Raw genomic sequence first — 7118 nt, forward strand, 5'->3', positions numbered from 1 at the left:
GCTGGCCTTTCTTCAGGTTTGCGGAGTATTCGCGTGTAAGCTTACAGTGGAAGTATCCTGGCGTGGGTAATAGTGGCCCGCGGTGTCTCTGAAAACCACAGTGACATTTCAAATAGATCTTGGCACTGATCAAGGTCCATTTTTATTTTTGAAAAAGTATAACTAGTAATATAAGTACTATTTTTGGGGATCCCTGGGTGGCGCAGCGGTTTGGCACCTGCCTTTGGCCCAGGGCGCGATCCTGGAGACCCGGGATCGAATCCCACGTCGGGCTCCCGGTGCATGGAGCCTGCTTCTCCCTCTGCCTATGTCTCTGCCTCTCTCTCTCTCTCTCTCTGTGACTATCATAAATAAATAAAAATTTAAAAAAATTAAAAAAAAAAAAGTACTATTTTTGGTTTCACATGATAGATACCCAAGTCAAGTGTACTCTGTTCATGTTACAAGGAAGTCTGAGGTCAAGTTGATTTCAGAAGTTACTAGATCCGGACATTTGATGAGATGTTCATCTCTCTCTCTCTTTCATTATATTTCCATGTGTGCACCTATTTTTCTATGTGTCTCCCCTTGTCCCTTTAATATATTTCAGTGTGCCTCTCTACATATTTTTATTATTTATTTATTTATTTATTGTGATAGCATAGTTGACATGCATGTTATGTTAGTATATGGTGTACAGCACAGTGATTTGACAATTCCATACATTGCTCAGTGCTTACCACAATAGGTACAGTCACCAGCTGTCACCTTATTACAATATTATTGACTATACTGATGTTTTCTGTACATGACGTATTTCTTTTATAACTGGAAGTGTGTACGTCTTAATCCTCTTGGCTTATTTTGCCTATCCTCCCATCCATCTGCCCTGTGACAACCATGAGTTTGTTCTCTGTATTTATGAGTCTGTTTCTGTTTTTCTGTGTGTTTGTTCATTTGTTTTGTCCTTTAGATTCCACACATAAGTGAAATCATATGGCATTTGTCTTTCGTTGTCTGACTTATTTCACTTAATATAATATCTTCCAGATTCATCCGTGTTGCTGCAGATGGTAAGATTGAATATTCTTATGGTAGAGTAATAATGCATTGTATTTATGCCGCATTTCTTTATCTATTCACATATCAATGGACACTAGGGCTGCTTCTATATCTTGACTATTGTGAATATTGCTGTAATCAACACAGGGTTTCTCGACATCTTTTTGTGTCTGTCTTTGCCTCTCTGTTTCTGTTGTGTCTCTCACTCTTTCATTGCGTCTCTGCCTGTCTCTCTACTAACTACACCTTTGCCATTATTTATTTGGATCTCTTTGTTTCTTTTTGCATCACTCTTTATTGTCTGCACATATCTCTTCCAATTAGTATTTTGTATTCCTTGGTAAATACCTAGTAGTGCAATTGCTAGATCCTAGTGTAGTTCTGCTTTTAACCTTTTGAGAAACATCCATACTGCTTTCCAGAGCAGCAACACCAGTATGCATTCCCACCAACAGTGTAAGAGAGTTCCCGCTTCTCCCCAAGTGTGCCAATATTTTTTGTTTATGTTGTTAATTACAGCCATTTTGACTCTTGTGAGGTGGGATCTCATTGTGGTTTTGACTTATATTTCCCTGATGGCAAGTGATATTGAGCATTTTTTCATGTGTCTGTTCACCATCTGGATATCTTCTTTGGAAAAACGTCTATGCATGACTTCTCTTTTTTGAACTGGGTTATTTGTGTTTTGAGGGTTCAGTTTGTAAGTTCTTTATGGATTTTGGATACTAATTCCTTATCAGATATGTCATTTGCAAATATCTTCTCCCACTGCATAGGCTGCCTCTTAGTTTTGTGGATTGTTTCCTTTGCTGTGCAGAAACTTCTTATTTTTGCTGGAGTCCTTTGTGTTTTCTATATAGAATATCATGTCATCTGCAAATAGTAAAAGTTTGATTTCTCCCTAGGTGAATTGGATGCCTTTATTTCTTTTTGTTGTCTGATTGCTGAGGTTAGGACTTCTAGTACTATGTTGAACAACAGTGGTGAGAGCGGACATCCTTGTCTTATTTCTGACAAGAAACATCATTGAAGATTATATTAAACGTGGGGTTTTTGTCTATGGCCTTTATTATGTTGAGGTATGTTCCCACTGACCCGACTGTGGTGAGGGTTTTTTTTTTTTTATCATGTGTGGATGTCATACTTATTAAATGCTTTCTCTGTATCTATCGAGAAGGTCATATATTTCTTATATTCTCTTTTGGTTTTTTTTAAAGATTCTACTTATTTATTCATGAGAGACACACAGAGAGAGAGAGACAGAGACATAGGCAGAAGGAGAAGCAGACTCCTTACAGGGAGCCCAATGTGGGACTCGATCCTGGACTGGGATCACACCCTGAGGTAAAGGCAGCCGCTCAACTCCTGAGCCCCCCAAGCATCCCTTCTCTTTTATTAATGTAGTGTATCATGATGATTGATTTGTGAATATTGAACCAGCCTTGCAGCCCAGAAATAGATCTCACTCTAGCATGGTGAATATACTGTTGGATTTGGTTTGCTAGTGTTTTATTGAATTTTTTTACTGAAAAATTTTTATCCAGGTTTATCAGGAATATTAGACTATAGTTCTCTCTCTTACTGGAGTCTTTATCTGGTTTCAGAATCAAGGTAATGTTGGCTTCACAGAATGAATTTGAAGTCTTCCTCCCATTTCTTTTTTGGAAAATGTGGGAAGAGTGGATATTAATTCTTCTCTAAATGTTTGGTAGGATTCTCCTGGGAAGCCATCTCGCCCTGGCCTTTGTTTGTTGGAAAACTTTTTTTATTACTGATTCAGTATCTCTGCTGGTTATTGGTCTTTTGAAGTTTTCTATTTCTTCCCATTTCAGTTTTGGTAGTTTCTATGTTTCTAGGAATGCTTCCATTTCTTCCAGGTTTTCAATTTGTTGGCATATAGTTTTTCATAATAACTTCTTAAAATTGTTTGTATTTCTGTGGTATTGGTTGTGATCTTTCCTCTTTCGATGTTGATTTTATTTATTTGGATCCCTTCTCTTTTCTTTATTGATAAGTCTGGTTAGGGATTTATCAATTTGATGAAGTTTTTCAAAGATCCAGCTCCTGGTTTCATTGATCTGCTCTATTGTTTGTTTGTTTGTTTTAGTTTCTGTATCACTTATTTCTGCTCAAATATTTATTATTTCCTTTCTTCTGCTTTAGGCTTTGTGTGTTGTTCTTTTTCCTGTAGCTGTAGGCTCCTTTCAGTGTAAGATTAGTTTGTTTATTTAAGACTTTTCTTGTTTCTTAAGGTAAGCCTGTATTGCTATATACTTCCCTCTTAGGTCCACTTTTGCCCTATCCCAAAGGTTGAGACCAGTGTGCTTTCATTTTCATTTGTTTCCAAGTATTTTTTATTTCTTCTTTGATTTCTTGACTTACCCATTCATTGTTTAGTAGCATTTTGTTTAACCTCTATGATTTTCTTTCTTGGGATTGCCTTTAAGTTTCATAATATTGTGGTCAGAAAATATGTACAGTATGATCTCAGTCTTTTTGTCTTATTGAGGCCTGATCTGTGACCTAATATGTGACTGTTCTGGAGACTGTCCTTGAAAAGAATGTGCATTCTGCTACTTTAAGATGGATGTTCCAAATATATCTGTTAAATTCATCTGGTCCAGGGATGCCTGGGTGGCTCAGCAGTTCAGCACCTGCCTTCGGCCCAGGCCATGATCCTGGAGTCTTGGGATGGAGTCCCACTTCAGGTTCCCTGCATGGAGCCTGCTTCTCCGTCTGCCTGTATCTCTGCCTCTCTGTGTGTCTCTCGTGAATAAATAAATAAAAACTTAAAAAAAAAGTTCATCTGGTCCAGTGTGTCATTCAAAGTCATTGTTTCCTTGTTGATTTTCTTTTCTTCTTTTTTCTAAAAAAGGATTTTATTTGTTTGACAAAGAGAGATAGAGATAGAGATAGAGAGAGAGAGAGAGAGAGAGAGGGAAAGCACAAGTAGGGGGAACAGCTGGTGGAGGGAAAGGGAGAAGCAGTCTCCTTGCTTAGCGCTGAGCATGGAGCCCGATAAGGGCTCGATTCCAGGACCCTGGGATCACTATCAGAGCCTAAGGCAGCCATTAAGAAACTGAGCCACCCAAGCACCCCTCCTTGTTGATTTTCTGCTTAAATAATCTGTCCAGTGAGGTAACTGAAGTGTTTTAGTCCCCTACCATTATTGTATTATTACCAATGAATTCCTTTGTTTGTTATTCATTATTTTATTTATCTAGGTGCTCCCATATTGGCTGCATAAATATTTTCAATTGTTATGTCTTTTTATTGGAGTATCTACTTTATTATGATATATAATATCATAATATTTTCTTCATGTCTTGTTACAGGATTTGTTTTAAAGTCTCATTTGTCCAATATAAGTATTGCTATTCTGGCTTTCTTTTGACAAGCATTTGTGTGATAAATGTTTCTAAATGTTTCTCCATCCCCTCATTTTTTTTTAAGATTTATTTATTTATTTATGATAGACACACACACACACACACAGAGAGAGAGAGAGAGAGAGAGGCAGAGACACAAAGGAGGGAGAAGCAGGCTCCACGCCGGGAGCCTGATGCGGGACTCGATCCCATGACTCCAGGATCGCGCCCTGGGCCAAAGGCAGGCGCTAAACCTCTGAGCCACTCAGGGATCCCCAATCCCCTCATTTTTAATCTGCAGTTGTGTTTAGGTATAAAATGAGTATCTTGTAGCCAGCACATAGGAGAGTGGGGTTTTTGTTTTTGTTTTTGTTTTTGTTCTTTATCCATTCTGACACCCTGTGTCTTTAACTGGAGCATTTAGTCCATTTACATTCAGAGTAATTATTGATAGATTGTATTTAGTGCCATTTTATTACTTGTTTTGTCATTATTTCTGCAGCTTTTCTCTGTTCCTTTGTTGTCTTTGTCACTTTTGTTCTTTCCTTTCCACTCAGAGATTCCCCTTTAATATTTCTTCCTGGGATGGTTTGGTGCTCATGACTCCATTAATATTTGTTTGGGAAACACTTTATCTCTTCTATTCTGAATGATAGCCTTGCTAGATAGAGTACTCTTGGCATCAGATTTTTCCCATTCAGCATGTTGATATATTATGCTATGCCCTCCTGGCTTGCTATATTTCTGTTGAGAAATTTGTATCTAACCTTATGGGTCGTCCCTTGTAAGTTAAGGACTTTTCTGCTTTTAGAAGTTTTTCTTTAGTTTTGTATTTTGCAAATTTAATTACAATATGTCTTGGTGTTAACCTGCTTTTGTTGATTTTGGTGGGAGTTCACTGTGCCTCGTGGATCTGGATGTCTGCTTCCTTCCCAGGATTAGAGAAATTTTCAGCTATTATTTCCTCACATAAATTTTCTGCACTCTCTTCTCTCTCTTCTTCTTCTGGGATGCCTAAGATACAAATGTTATTACATGAAGTCACTGAGTTCCCTAAGTCTGTTGTGTTCCATAATTCTTTCTCTCTTTTGTTCAGCTTCGTTATTTCCCATTATTTTGTGTTCTATATCAGTTATTCATTCCTCTGCTTCTTCCAGCCTTGTATTCATGGTATCCAGTCTGTTTCCAATCTCGGTTATTGCATTTTTCATTTCTGACTGAAGCTATTTTAACTCTTTTATTTTTGTAGTAAGGGCCTCTGTGAAGTCTTTCATACTTTTCTCAAGCTCAGTGAGTATCCTTATGATTGTTGTTTTAAATTCTCCATCAGGCATGTTACTTATATCTGTTTCACTTGGATCTCTTATTCTTTCACTTGGAATTCCTCCATCTTAGCATTTTGTCTATGTCTCTACCTTCTTCTCTGTGTTAGAAAAGCCTGGTAAGGGATACCTGGGTGGCTCAGCAGTTGAGCATCTGCCTTTGGCTCAGGGTGTGATCCCGGGTCCAGAGAGTGAGTCTTACATCAGGCTCCCTGTAGGGAACCTGCTTGTCCCTCTGCCTGTGTCTCTGCTTCTCTCTGTCTCTCATGAATAAGTAAATTAAAAAAAAAAAAAAAAAGCCTGCTAAATTTCCTGCTCCTGAGAGTAATGTTTCATGAAGAAGAGGTCATATAGCGTCCAGTGCCTGAGATTTCAGGGAATGTGTCTTGTGTGTGCTGCATGCGCTCAGCCGTTCTATTTTGGCTGCTCCATTCTTCAGGATAATAAAGGAGGCCATCCTTTCCTGCAGTGTGTGCTGTTTGGTTCTTGACCAGAATTGGCAAATTTTAAGTAGGCATGCTCTGGCCTGCTTGTTAAATGAGACTTGATACTACTTCCATTAGAACTGAAGCCTTGCGGAACCTTCTATTGGAAGACATGGTGTGGACTAGAGTTTCTGCTGGTCTTCTGGGGAAGGGGCATGCTGAGCTTGATGGAAATTGGCCATTGTGCTGGAGTGCAGAGGTGTGGCACTTGGTGTAAGCAGGTTAGGAAGATAGTTCGGGGCTAAGCTACCTTCCAAAGGCTGCTCTGTGTTTATGATGAGGGGTGGAGGAGGGTAATGGCACTAGCCAGCTCCTTTGTCCCCAGAGAGGCATCTCCCTGAACTCTGCCTGTCAGGGACCAGCCCTAAGAAGAGGGAATAATCTCTCCTCTCTCCACCCCTCACGTCTCCCAAGCATTCTTCAGATCACCCCCTGACCTTTAAAACTCCAGTCCTTAAGTCTTGCTGGTTGCAAGAATTCCTGAAATCCTGCCCCCCCCCCTCATTTTCCCAGCCAGTGGCTTGGGGGGAAGTGTTCTCCTTGCACATTCCCCGATGTGCTGCTCTCTCTTGCCTTTCTCTGTGACCATGACTTCCTCCTCTCTGCAGCCCCTTGATCTGTTTCTCCCCCAAACCACTGCTCTGTACTTCCTACCGTCCTCAGTGTGGCTTCTTCTATTCCTGTAGTTGTGAAAATGGTTCTGTCAGTCTTCAGGTTGATTTCTGGGGTATTTGGATTGATTTGATAATCAACTAGTTCGAGGGATGAGACAAGTCTAGGGTCCCCTAAAGTGCTGCAATCTTAGCTCCTCTGTCCTTTCATTTTGGATAAATTTCTTTGTCTCCTCATTTAATCTGCCTCTCTATGTCTGTTTCTGTGTTAAGAAAGTCAGCTCTGTCTTC

Source organism: Canis lupus, chromosome 7 (assembly GCF_048164855.1).
Source record: "Canis lupus baileyi chromosome 7, mCanLup2.hap1, whole genome shotgun sequence".
In the NCBI taxonomy this organism is placed as follows: Eukaryota; Metazoa; Chordata; class Mammalia; order Carnivora; family Canidae; genus Canis; species Canis lupus.